Source organism: Uranotaenia lowii, chromosome 3 (assembly GCF_029784155.1).
Source record: "Uranotaenia lowii strain MFRU-FL chromosome 3, ASM2978415v1, whole genome shotgun sequence".
In the NCBI taxonomy this organism is placed as follows: domain Eukaryota; kingdom Metazoa; phylum Arthropoda; class Insecta; order Diptera; family Culicidae; genus Uranotaenia; species Uranotaenia lowii.
Window position 1 is genome coordinate 322,510,508 of NC_073693.1, and position 13,403 is coordinate 322,523,910.

Genomic DNA, 13,403 nt, shown 5'->3' on the forward strand with positions numbered 1-13,403 from the left:
TCTAGTCAATTTAGCTTATTAGATTTAAACAAAAAAAATCATAAGAAATACTTGATACTTGCAATCTTGATCCAAATTCAAGTTTTAGTTTGAAAATTGGCTCTTAAAAATCTGCAATAATAATATTACTAATTTTTTTAACGAGATATTACATGTTTCTTTATCCACAATTTATTTTCCGTGAAAATGCTGTGGATTTTTTTTTCTAAAATAAAAACTGACTGACTTTGGTTACAAGTTCGAAATTTTGAAATTGAAATAACAATCAAAATTATATTCGATCTCTTTCAATAGTAATCTTCAGAATAATTACTCATTTATTAGCTTATTTTGAATTTCGAATATTGATTCTGTATGTGAATTCTGAACCTGAATATGAATCTAGGTTAAAAATTCCGATACAGAATCAAAATTTATAGTTAGTTAGTTAGTTAAGTTAGTTAATCAAAATTTAGATTAAGCTCATAAATGAGTTAAAATTATCAAGATTACTTATCATGAAATTTGAATTTTGGATCTTTTTCCGAGTTTCAATACGATTTCTGAATTGTAAAAAAACGATTACTGAATTTAGATTCCAGATCATCATTTGGATATCTTCCAAGAATTAAAATATTTTTTCAGAGCCCTCAGTTATCAATCTCGTTTTATTCCTATTTTATGTCTCGGGTTTTAATCTGAATTCATTATTCCATTTTTTAAATTATAATCTGAATTTAATTATTTGTTTCTAACGATGAGTCTTATTTTCAGTTTTCAGTTCTGGATCGCCATTTTGAAGTTTTGAATTCTGCAAACGAATTAAGTTGAAGAACTTCTGATCTGCATATGAAACAAAAACTCAGCATGAATTTTAAAGCTTTGATTATTTAGAGTCCATGAACTTCATATCGGCGATAACTACATTTCTAGAGTTCGTTTAGTTGATTAGTTCTGAATTTTTTTGGCTCAAAAAGATAATAAGTATGAAGAGACCCATTTGAATGCTCACGTTTTTCAATCAAACGAATTGTTTTTAAAATACACGCGTTTATAACTGGCCCGGATTGTAAATGATCATAGCCGAAGTATTGTGTTTTTTCTTACATTCAGAAAATTATCATTTTAATGGACTTGAGTTTCAAAAACTATGAAAAAAATGAAATTCAAAACGAAATTTCAATAACAATTTCAAAACACCTTTTCAATTCTATTTTCTACAGATGATGCGAACTGAAATTCAAGAATCTGAAACTAGATACAGAATGCAAAATATAAAAAAAGAAATACAATTTAGATTTGGAAAATAGGGAACCAGAACCGTGAAATGAGTATAATCTATAAAGGGGGGGGGGGGGGGGGGGTAGGGTCTAACACTTTCAAAAAATCGATTTTTTTATTTTTTTATTTTCTTATTGTAAAACATTTCAAGAATGGTGTCAAATTTTCAAGTCAATTGAAGCAAAACTGTAGAAGTTATAGGCCTTTATCTCCTCCTATCTAATACTGCAAGAAAGCAAGAGCAGAAACTTCAAACGCGTTTTTCTCGAAAACACATTTTTAAAGTCCGTGGACATCGTTATTTGAAAACTACTTATCCGATTCTTTTCGAATTTGGAACATGTTTTCTACATATAAAATACCAGACCCCAACGTTTTCCTTTTTTGATTTTTTTACTTTGGGGAGATTTTACAGGTGAAAAATGGCGGATTTTTAAGTGAAAAATCGTAGTTTTTACTTCAAACAGCCACAAAAATTTCATAAAAATTTTTTTTAAGTTAAATAAAAACGTTGGGGTCCAGAAAAACATCTATTAAAAATATTTTGCTCTGATTTTTTGACTTCAGATGATTCTGTGCTGAGATACAGTGTCCACCGCAAATCCTGTTTTCTAAAAGGCATCCTCGAAAGTGCTCCGTCACCGGCTCATTTTTCAATATTTTTTTACGAAAAAATCACTAAATGTTCTTTTAACAATGCTTTGTATAATGCAAAAAATTTGAATACATTTGTTTGAACGATAGCTCTAGAAAAAAATCGAGAAAATGGTGTTTTTTTTATACCCGTTAGACCCTACCTCCCCCTTAAAAATTAGAGTCAAGGTATGAATTTCCATCATCAAGTAGAAATTTTTTGGAAATTTGTAGCTGTATGCTGAACCTGGGAATAGTTTTCGAGGTTTTGGCATCTGAGTAAAGATTGGTAATTTTGAATAACCTTACTCAATCATCAAAATTTGATTTGGAATGAACAAATTTGAGTGTAGTCTGGACCCTCATGGGGGAGGGGGGGGGGGGTTTAACCCCTAACCTGCCTCCCCCCCCCGTTCCTACGGCCATGGCAACAACCCTAGCAAGCAAAAGTCAAATATTTACTTAAATCAAGGCTATGAAAAGTTACGTATTGGCAAAAAAAGAAAAACAACTGCCCAATCCCTTGAAAGAACTTTATGAACTATGAACACATTGAAGAACTTTAAAGTTGTAGAAGTGACTTATATGTAAGTTGTAGGTTACTTATTCTGCCCAATTGTTAGAGTCGTAGAGACCCTACTTCCCTGCGCTAGCTCAACAGGGGAAATTGATTGATCACCGGAGAAATATTATTGAACAACTAGAACAATTAAAACTGTGGTTCTTGGGCGGACTTTTTAAACCTTTTTGAAACTTTACGGAAACAAACAACAAAAGAAGAAATATTCTGGATCTTTCAGGGAATGCACTTTTAATAAAGAAAGACTCGACAATTTGGATGAAAGAAAAGACCATACAAAATTTATTTCAGGAATCTGGTAATTCACTTTTCTTTTGCGTTTCGCATTCTCAAATTTTAGGTGAAGTTTGTACAAAGAGAAAATGGTAAGTTTATGGGTTTTAATTTTGTACTTGCGCTTTTTATTTGGTATCTCGATGATCTCGTTGCGGCCGTTTCTCAGTGGTCGACTCGTTGGGGGACTGCTGCTGGAACGACGTAACGAGATCGGGCGAATTCAGGAACAGGACGGAATCCGGAATTGCTTTTTGGGCAATTCCCGCAACAACTCGGCCTGTTGGGCTTAGGCCTACCGTTTCACTTCGGTCCGGGGAGCTCTTCTTGTGCACGGTAACCACGCGAGTGTCTCACTCTATCGAGGGGCAAGTAACGGATTGGTCGGCACTAGAACACCCAGAGGGAATTCCCACCAGACCTCACCACAGCACGGAGTGCCCCTAGGGGGTTGTAACGGGGGCGGGGCACTTGTCACAGGCACGACCTAACGCACTCGCGGGACACCGGTGTGTTCGCGTAGAGGCTGATGGTGATTCACGGCACTGGGGGAAAACAATTGTTCTGGGGTTCTCTTCACTTTGCCACCTCGACCGACCAGCTGGGAAATGGATTCGTGAAGCTTCCAGCTGGCCGTTGAAAAATCTTCAGATCACTACCGGAACTGATAATAACGGGGGAAGGGGGTCAATGCCACCCAAGTACGGTTGGAAACGGGCTAGTCACGTAAGGTGTGTGACGCGCTGTTGCTGCTCAACCTCGGACCGGAAATACTCGAAAAAGCCTCGAGCTTCTCGAGCTCCTCCTATTTATAGGTTTTCTTGTCCTTTCATCGCCATGTTCCCATTTCCCGTGAAGCATGTTTTGTCCCCTTCGAAGATTCTCGATGACAGCAACATGACAGGAACAATACAGGAACTGACATATAGAGGGCTGGTGTCTTTTCGAACAAAACATTTTATTGCGTGCATTCCATAACAAAATATATTAATCTAACAAAACTAAACCTAACAAATAATTAACTAAATGAATAATAAATAAATAACGCGAAAATAAATAAATAAATAAATAACGAAGAATTTAATAAATTAATAAATAAATAAATAAACAAAACTAAATCCCTAAATGACACCAGCCGATTGCTATTAAAATTAGAACAAGACACCACACAAACATGAGATATCTAATCCTAATTTTAGACATTTACGAACAATAATTTTTATTTACAATATTTACAAAGTTTTCATCCAAACCAATTTCATCCAAATCACAATTTTTATTGTAACCATTAAAAGAATGGTTACACAATTCCCATGAGTGCATTATATGTACCCATTAATGAACTTTAAAGTTGCAAAAGTAATTTGTTTGTACGTTGTAAGGGACTTATGTCACAAAAAGGGCACAAAAGTGCACAAATGAACTCAATGTTATGTAAAAAACCTTTTTTTCCTTAGCAAAATTTTATAATTAGAGCATAACTCAAAAACTGTTCCACTGAGCAGCCAATTTTATATTTATTGTGAATTTCGGTTGACTTAATTCAAAAATGCTGTGAACTAGTTTAATAAGATATAAAGGATAAACTCAAATTGTAAATCTTCAACACGCTCACTCTACATCGCCGTATCGTCACATCATGCAATTATTTTCTCGTTAGGCGCTGAACAAAAGCTTTACACGGGCGCACAACGCAAAGGTTTCAGCGGTTCCGAGATCCGAGTTGAGGAGATGCCCGTTGCTTTGCTCCGTTACAGATAGCCAGAACGCCGGTCTGTCTGCCTTCTCGATTATGTTGTGCTGTGGTGAGCTCCCTAAAATCTCCGACTAAAACGTGAGTGAGTGCACTTAATGCTCAACACTCATCGCTCATCATATATCCGCTAACCGTGAAAATCTCCTACCCACTACACTAGTATCGTATCGTGTTCTGTTCTAACTAACGACAGCTTAGTTAGTCACTTCTCAGCTTCGATCGTATCCGGACGCGTTCTCGAGTTGGTGGTGGTTCGGAGTTTTCCGATCAATCTCAACGAGTAGGAGGCATCTACTGTGTGAACGTTTATCTTTCAGGCGTCAAATCACACACGCTGATACGAGATCTTGTGTGCTTCTGCTGGGGTAGCTGTTGTCGGGTGCTAGTGTTGTAGATAATTTCTCAATTTGATATAAGTTTTTTTTCTGCCAAACGAGCGAGTCCGGGATACGCGTAGACCCTGTGCGGCTCCCTATCACCCACTTCCGGTTTCGACGCGTTCCAGCTGCTTGCCCTCCTAGCTCAAGTTTGGTGCTAATGAATGCTGCTTGCTAGAAACGATTTATTATTATTCCGGGCCATTGTGTAGAGCTTGAATCTGAATCTGGCTGTAGCAGAACTTGCGAAAACTATTGTTTGGGTCAATTGAGGAAATTGATTTCGGGAGAGGATCCGGGCCAAAAATATTCAGCCAAGGATAAGTGCTTTTCAAAACAGAGCAGCAAATCGAAACGGAGAGTGTGTTTATTTGGGTGCCTAGACAGCCCTTCGAGTGTTTTGTCCGCTCCTGCTGCCTAGACCTGGTCTTGTTAGTTAGCTGAGGTTTATCGATTCCACACCCGGTAGGGGGGCAAATCGCGTCAGGTTCAAATCCGTCCGTGGTGCTAAAAAAGTTTCAGCCTCAAAAGGGCCAGAACGCGACGCAAGAATTTCTGTTGCGAGTGTTTTGTTGGGAGGAAAATTCTGAGAGGTAAAAATATCCCCCCTCAATTGCTGAATCAAACAAATTATATGGGCCACTTTAGAGCACAACAAAAAGATGTGAAGCGAGCGTGTAAAGTGCCAAGTGTGTGAAAGGGGAAAATTTATGCTTGGTAAAGAAAATTCAAGCGCCGTCGTTCGCTTTCCGTCGTTTCGTATCGTCCGTTTTCCTGTTATTCTTCTTCCGTGAGCCTCCTGTTTGAGAGCGCAGGAAAATAGTAGGCAGGAAGTGTGTTATTTTTCCGTTGCGAGTGGAAACCTTGTGAGCTGTGTGTTTTTCTAGAGCCGATCCACTCACTGCTCCCGGTGAGTTTCGTTTCGAGCTCCTCGACGTGCAGGTGTGTTTGTGAGCAACGTTGCAGCAAAAGGACCTGGTTCCGGTGAATCGCACGGGACGCCTCGAGGGATCAAAAGAGCGAGCGCCCCGAACGTGGCCGAAGGACGACTCACTGTCCGTGTAAGTAAGTATTGGAAACCGTTTTGCGTTCAAACATGCATGCATGTGGATGGAAATTTTTGTTCTGGGTCTCTTGGCTTTTTCTACGGTTTCTACCGTCTGGGGGAGGTACGTTTTAAGGATCCGAGGGAACAAGCGACGAAATGTCGTGTTTTGTTTGTGACTCCTTTTTCGAGTGCGTTTTGCTTAGCGACACAAGACCTGGAGGCGTGGTGCGTCAAAGCGAAACCAAAACAACGTCGTCGTGTTAATTATTGAAGTTTGTCGTATGAGATTGCTACTTCACTTTAGCTTTATGAATCCAACGCAATAAGGGAACTATCGTTAGTAACAAAAGCCTAGTTCATTTAGAAATGGGACAGTTATGAAAGCGTGTATCTAAAAAACCATTTGTTTGTTCGAAATACTTTCTATGAAGCTAAGGTAAGGTAAAGGTAAAAAAAGAAATCTTATGATAGGCTTGTGAGCCGATGTCCGTGAGTTCGAGCCCAAGAGTTGAACCGAATAAGTTTTTCAATAACGTCTGCCAACTGCAACGTTGATATAAGTCGTGAATGCCGTGAAGATGGTTAAACGACTTAATCGAAGCAAAAAAAATAATAATAAAAATAAAAATTAATAAAATCTTATGATGATGCATGAATAATTTAAAAAAAAATTATCGTTTGTTGTAAGAATTATTTCTACTTTATTCTTTTTATCTCCACTCGGCTAGCGCACACTTTTTTCAATCATGATATGTGAAAATGTGTCAAAAACGAAGCAAAACCATCATGAGATTGAACTTAAAGTATGATCGGTTAGTTAAAGTTAAGATCATAGGTTGCGAAGTATACATACAAGAGTATTTTTTAAGGTTTTTAAAAACAGCGGAAACCAAAGTTTTTGTTTTGAAAATTATTGTTTTTCCACAGGTTCAGAGTCTTCACAAATCATTATATTTTTTACAAAACATTTAGCAAATACATACTTTAATCTGAACGATCAGAAATGTTATAAGATTCAACAACTGGAATTCGTTTGAAATAGAGTTTGTATAAGTTTTGTCGTCCAACAGAAATCACTTGTCTCATTGCCTCGGTACCGCCTACACAGCTTACGAGCTTTCTAACTACAGTAATACCTCGATATAAAGCAACTTCTTTTTAAAGCAACCTCGATATAACGTAACCCAATATAAAGCAACTTTTGCCTCTATATTACGTAACTTTTAAAAATGTTTCTAATTTGAATAAATATGTTTAATTTCAATACTTTTTTGTCATAAAAATATAATAATGTTGTTTATGAGCCATGCGGTAAATTCTCAGAGGCATAAAGAGCGAATGAGCGCAAGCGTTGAAAATGTAACTCCAGTACTTTCAGTGTTGCGATAGTCGCTTTTGTGCTTTTGAAAATCCAGCCTAGTGCATGTATCTCCATTTCAAAACTTAATGACTATATTTGCACCTACAGATAAGTTGCTTAAGTTGAAGTGAGGTTAGGGCATGTAGTCTTTTATTCAAATAAGGTTTTATGATTGCTGACAGTTGATCAATCACTGTACAGACTTCTGTACCATCGCGAATGCACGGATTTTATCACTTGCTATGAAAATAACAAAGAAACATTTCTGATGTTTCTGAGCCGTTTTGAAAGTGCACCTTCTTTGGGATTTTTGTTTGGTTTTAATCACCTATCATATTAGAATGTCATTATTTGGTGACATTTATCACAATTATTAAACGTCAAGGAATGCATTGAATTAATAGCTAAAAAACAAAACTGTCTGCAGATGGCGCTTTTGGGCATAGCAGCCCAACAAATCATTAAGCACTGTTATGAGCCGCATTTGGGACGAATAATAGCATTTCAGTGCCAATTAGTCGTGTTCAGTATTTTCAAATGCCAATAGGCTCTATGAGTTTGAAGCCGTAGAGTAGGCTCTAAATTGGCATATGAAGCAGTGTATTAGGGCTTTCAAACCCTGTGGATAGAAGTTGGATGACATTCACGTCAAAGCCTGTGGGAGGGCTTTGTGCTTGTCATTCATGAGGCAGAATAAAACGACTTGGTTCTGGAAGAAGAAGAGCTGCGTATTTGTTTACTTTGTCAATACTTTTTTAAACTTGGGAGAAAAAAGTAAGTTTTCTGTTTTTTTTTTGTTAATTTTGGATTGCAAATAGAGTCGTAAATCTTTTTTTTTTCATTTTGTCTTTCCCACAGGATCATCTTGCTGTCGATAAGAAGGATGATACTCCTGAGTTGATATGATAGACTATTCAGCAAAGTGGCCGATTGGTTCGATTCCAGCTTCTAACCTACGTAGATTAAGGGAGTTGAAAAGGGTAGAGCGAGGAAGAGAAAAATATATAATAGAGAAAGAACATTACGAAACATAAACACATTTTTAGTATCCTTTTTCCCCCAGTGGGTACCCACTGAATTAATATTTTGACAGTTTCTCACAGGCTTTATATCGACCGATTTACAGTCCAAACCCGGCTTTTTGGCAGCAATTATTTGTATTTAAAAGCTGGTTGGCTTGGAAAGGAATTTTCTATATTCTAATATAGAGCTGAACTAGGGCCATTTTTCACGGCTTATTGGTTACTTGGGAGGAGCGATTAGAGCATTGAAGCCAAGATTTTTAATGGTAAAAATTATTACATTTATATATATCGCATTTCATCGCATTTGTACAAATGTTGTGTAGTCTGTGGCCCGCTTTAAATCCGTACAAACAGAATTTAGAATCAACTTTTTCACATTTACGATCACTATCGATGCTCCAAAGGACCATTTTAAGTAGTGTTTCGATATAACGTAACTTCGATATAAAGCAACGAAAAAAAAAATTCGTTGCTTTATATCGAGGTATTACTGTAGTAAAAATTTGTTGTTCGAGATCAGGTTTTAATGACTCATAGCGAGGCAACAATTTAAGCTTATCAGAGTGTGAGACATTTCAGCGATCTTCTATTAGTTTTTTGTTTATTCAAAATTCAAAAAAATCAAAATTCTGATATGAGCCTTGACTTTTCTGATGACCCTTAGCCGTAGTTTCTGATCATGTGCTTCACTCAAATGCATGATTCGAACTTTGTGGAAATTTTTAACAGTGTTTGCTTACTATTCCACCACTTACGGGCAAATATTTTTTGAATAATCAACGGTTTTGCCCGCTGTCGATTTAATAATGATGGATTTTGAAGGAAACTGTGTAAATTTTTTTTTCTTTTTTCCTGTCAGCGTAAATATCTCTTAAACGCATTAATTTTAAAATTTGAAAAAAATAGGTCGGATAGCAAGGTTGCCGAAATCACCGAAAAATCTGTAATGTCACAGAATTTTGATCAAATTTTCGTCACAGAACACAGAATTTTGAAAAGTTCACAGATTTCACAGAATTTTAGAATTTTGAAAGGATTTCCAAAATTATAATTTTATTGGTCAATATAAAATTTAGATTTTTACTCTGTAATTCAGTAAAGTATCATAAGATTGGTAATTTTAATTGATTTCACTAAAGTTAAATGTAAAAAAGACCCAATTTATCATGGATTTTCAATGAAATTAAAGAAAATAGCATCACAGAAAACCATCACAGAATTTTTGGGTAAAATCACAGAAAGTCAGAATTTATTTTCTCAAAAACACAGAATTTTTTTTCGGCAACCTTGTCGGATAGTACTTTTTTAGGCAAAAAAATGCTGTCAAAATTTGTATGTCCAATAACTAGGACATTAGCTATCAGTAGAAGAAAGTGTCCCATTTCTAAAAAAACTAAGTTTAGTTTTTTTTTTCACAATCAAGGTACAATTTTGTTTTTCAAATGATCTACTTATGAAAATTTCAGAATAATGAACACATTTTTAGGGGAAATCCAATTTTGACTTTTTTTTTTAAATAATAAAGCTTGGATATTTTTACTATTTTTCAATGAACCATGATAATAAGTTGTGACAATCGATTATCAATTTTTAAAAATTAAGGAGTTTTAGAAAATATTTTATTTTGACTTGCTCAATTCTTCTACTGAGATCATTGCGTTTGTTTCAATTGTTTCAATTATTGCTATGGTCAAGATGATTCTCAGTTAGCGTCAAACTTTCGAGACGTTCAGTCGTGTTTTACGAGCGAATAGTAAATCGAAGTTTCACACGGGCTATTAATAACGCTTTCTATTTACCAATTCGGGTCAAGTGTCGCGACGCGAGCTCGCGCATTTCGATTCCGGGATGGCACGTCGCGAAAATACTTTTCGTATTGATTTCTCGAACATTCCAAAGCCTCCGGCTTACGAAGCCATACACAACTTTATCGGGCAGCAGCTCGAGCTAACACGTGAAAACGTAACTATGATTCAACCGAGCAAACGACATGCATGTGTGTTCGTAAAGGTCACTGACCTGGCACTTGCTGAACAAATCGTAGAACAGCATGACAACAAACACAACGTTGTGATCGAGGGCAAAGCCTACAAGCTGCGCATTATCATGGAAGATGGAGCTGTTGATGTTAAAATCTTCGATCTCGCCGAAGAAACTTCTAATGAAGACATCTCTGATACACTTGCCTCTTACGGGGAAATTTTATCGATTCGCGAACAACTGTGGGATGCTAAATATCTGTTTGGTGGAACATCAACTGGAGTGAGAATTGCGAGGATGATCGTTGAGAAAAACATTCCCTCGATAATAAATATTGATTCCCAACAAGTAGCTATCAGTTACAGAGGTCAGAAACCGACATGCCCCCACTGTAATGAATTCGTCCACATAGGTATACCCTGCATTCAAAACAAAAAGCTTTTGGTGCAAAAACTTGCTGCCGATCAAAACAAACTCTCCTATGCAAAAGTCCTCTCGAACCAGCCAAACCCAATACCACCATCAGCCCCCAAGGAAACCTTCACGGACCATACCCCGGCAGCTGTACAATCGCCGACTAAACAAAACCGAAAACCTCAGCTCGTGCAGATGAAACCTCTTACTTTTGAAGATAATTCGAAAGTCACCATAATGCCACCACCGATAACCAGAGCCGCTGTAAAAAAACACGAAACTTTGCACCGAAAACTACCCGACGGAAATGAGACTGATGATTCTGCCACCTCTTCAACCAGCTTGCGCTCCAGCCGAAACAAACCACTCTACAAAAAGAGCAGACAGAGTGCCGATGAAGACATGATACTATGAACACAGGTAGCTATAATATAGGAACTATTAATATCAACACTATCACCAACACCAATAAATTAAACGCTCTGAGAACCTTTGTGAGAACGATGGATCTCGATATCATTTTCTTACAAGAAGTCGAAAACAACAACCTGTCCCTACCAGGCTACAACGTCCTCTGCAACATAGATCACTCAAGACGAGGAACCGCTATAGCTCTTAAGCAATACATACAATTCTCACACGTCAAGAAAAGCTTAGACGGGAGAATTATCACTACACGAGTAAACAACACAACACTCTGTAATATTTATGCTCCCTCTGGCAGTGCGTACCGCAGAGAAAGAGAGATCTTCTACAACTCTACACTACCGTATTATCTTCGCTATCGTACCGAAAACACAATCATAGCAGGAGATTTCAATTGTGTTGTGCGCAACCGTGACGCCACTGGCACCAATAGTAATAGTCCAGCTCTCCAGGCACTTATACAACAAATGAAACTTTTAGACGTGTGGGTTCAGTTGTCTCCTAGAGAGTCTGGACACACATATATAACACACAACTCATCAGCTCGTCTAGACCGTATCTATACAAGCTCCAGCCTCCGAACGTATCTACGATCCATCAATACCCATGTATGCTGCTTCTCGGACCACAAGGGTGTAACAGCAAGAATATGTCTTCCATCTCTCGGCCGAGCACAAGGTAATAGCTATTGGTCCATTCAACCACACACACTAACAGCTGAAAACATTGAAGAGTTTGAATCACATTGGCGTCAATGGACCCGACAGCGACGAAACTTCTCCTCATGGACTGAATGGTGGATAGGTTTCGCGAAGCAAAAAATAAAACGTTTTTTTCGATGGAAATCTAGCATTGCTTACAATCTTTTCCATTTCGAACAACAACGTCTATATGCCAATCTAAACCGGGCATATAACGAGTATTACCAAAACCCCCAACTATTAACCACGATCAATCGTATTAAATCCGAGATGCTTCTTCATCAACGTCGCTACACTTCGCTTTTCGTTCGCCCAAATGAAACATACCTTGCAGGTGAATCCTTATCGTCATACCAGCTTGGTGATCGACGGAGAAAACAAACTCTAATCACACGATTGAAAAACAGTCAGGGTATTATAACGCAAGAACCCGAAGAAATTGAAAGATCGTTATTGAGCCACTTTCAAAATCTGTACGCGAGAGGCCACCGAGACGAACATGCTGAAGACCAGTTTTTATGCGCCAATACAATACCGAACGACAGCGAAGCGAACCTGGCCTGCATGAACGAAATCACCACTGCGGAAATATGGACCGCAATTAAAACTAGTGCACCACGAAAAGCTGCTGGCCCCGACGGTATACCGCGCGAATTCTACCTGCGAACATTCGACGTTATCCATCGTGAGCTAAATCTCATACTGAACGAGATCCTTGCTGGTAACATACCTACGGAACTAGTGAGTGGAATAATTGTATTAGTGAAAAAAAAGTGCAACGAAGAAACAGTGAAGTCTTACAGACCAATATCGCTATTAAATAGCGACTACAAACTTGTCTCCCGTATACTGAAAACCCGATTGGAAAAAGTGATGGTAGAACACCATATTCTCACCGAGAGTCAGAAATGCTCAAATCCAGGAAGAAATATTTTTCAGGCGACACTCTCTCTCAAAGATCGAATTGCGTCCCTCATCGAACGTAAACAGAGAGGGAAACTGATCTCCTTCGACTTGGATTCTGCGTTCGACCGCGTAGATCACCAATACCTGCAGAATACCATGTGTTCTCTGGGACTCAATAGAGATATGGTGAACCTTATCATCAGATTTGCTGAGCGATCATCTTCACGTCTACTAATCAACGGTCATCTATCGGCATCATTTCGGATTGAGAGATCTGTGCGGCAAGGAGATCCTCTCTCCATGCATCTCTTCGTGCTATATCTACAACCTCTTCTATCACGAATTGAGCGTGTGTGTGGTCAGGATTTGGTAGTAGCATATGCCGACGATATAAGTGTGATAGTGACAACAGTGAACAAAATAGAACTTATAGAAAATTTGTTTACACAGTTTGGTTTGGTATCGGGGGCTAAGCTAAACTTCAACAAGACTACTGCTATAGATGTTGGGTTTCTAAGTGGTGAACCGATAAGTGTACCGTGGCTTCAAACAACAGACACAATCAAGGTCTTGGGAGTGATGTATGCTAACTCTATTCGGGTGATGAACAGAATGAACTGGAACTCACTAGTTTCAAAAATCACTCAACTTACATGGCTTCATT

The 13,403-nt window shown here is 38.0% G+C and overlaps 1 protein-coding gene across 3 annotated transcripts in view; it reads left to right on the plus strand.

Annotated features, from left to right (window-relative positions):
• Window positions 1-13,403, plus strand: part of LOC129751284 (galactosylgalactosylxylosylprotein 3-beta-glucuronosyltransferase P-like) — a 319,836-nt gene that overhangs the window by 161,206 nt on the left and 145,227 nt on the right. Inside the window, exon 1 of one of the 3 annotated variants that reach the window (XM_055746684.1) lies at window positions 4,693-5,944. The exons of 1 other annotated variant lie outside the window; for it this stretch is intronic. The gene's annotated coding sequence lies outside the window, so the exon portion shown is untranslated. Of the gene's footprint in view, window positions 1-4,692; window positions 5,945-13,403 lie in introns of those variants that run through there. One more of the 3 variants, XM_055746685.1, reaches the window with a different exon arrangement.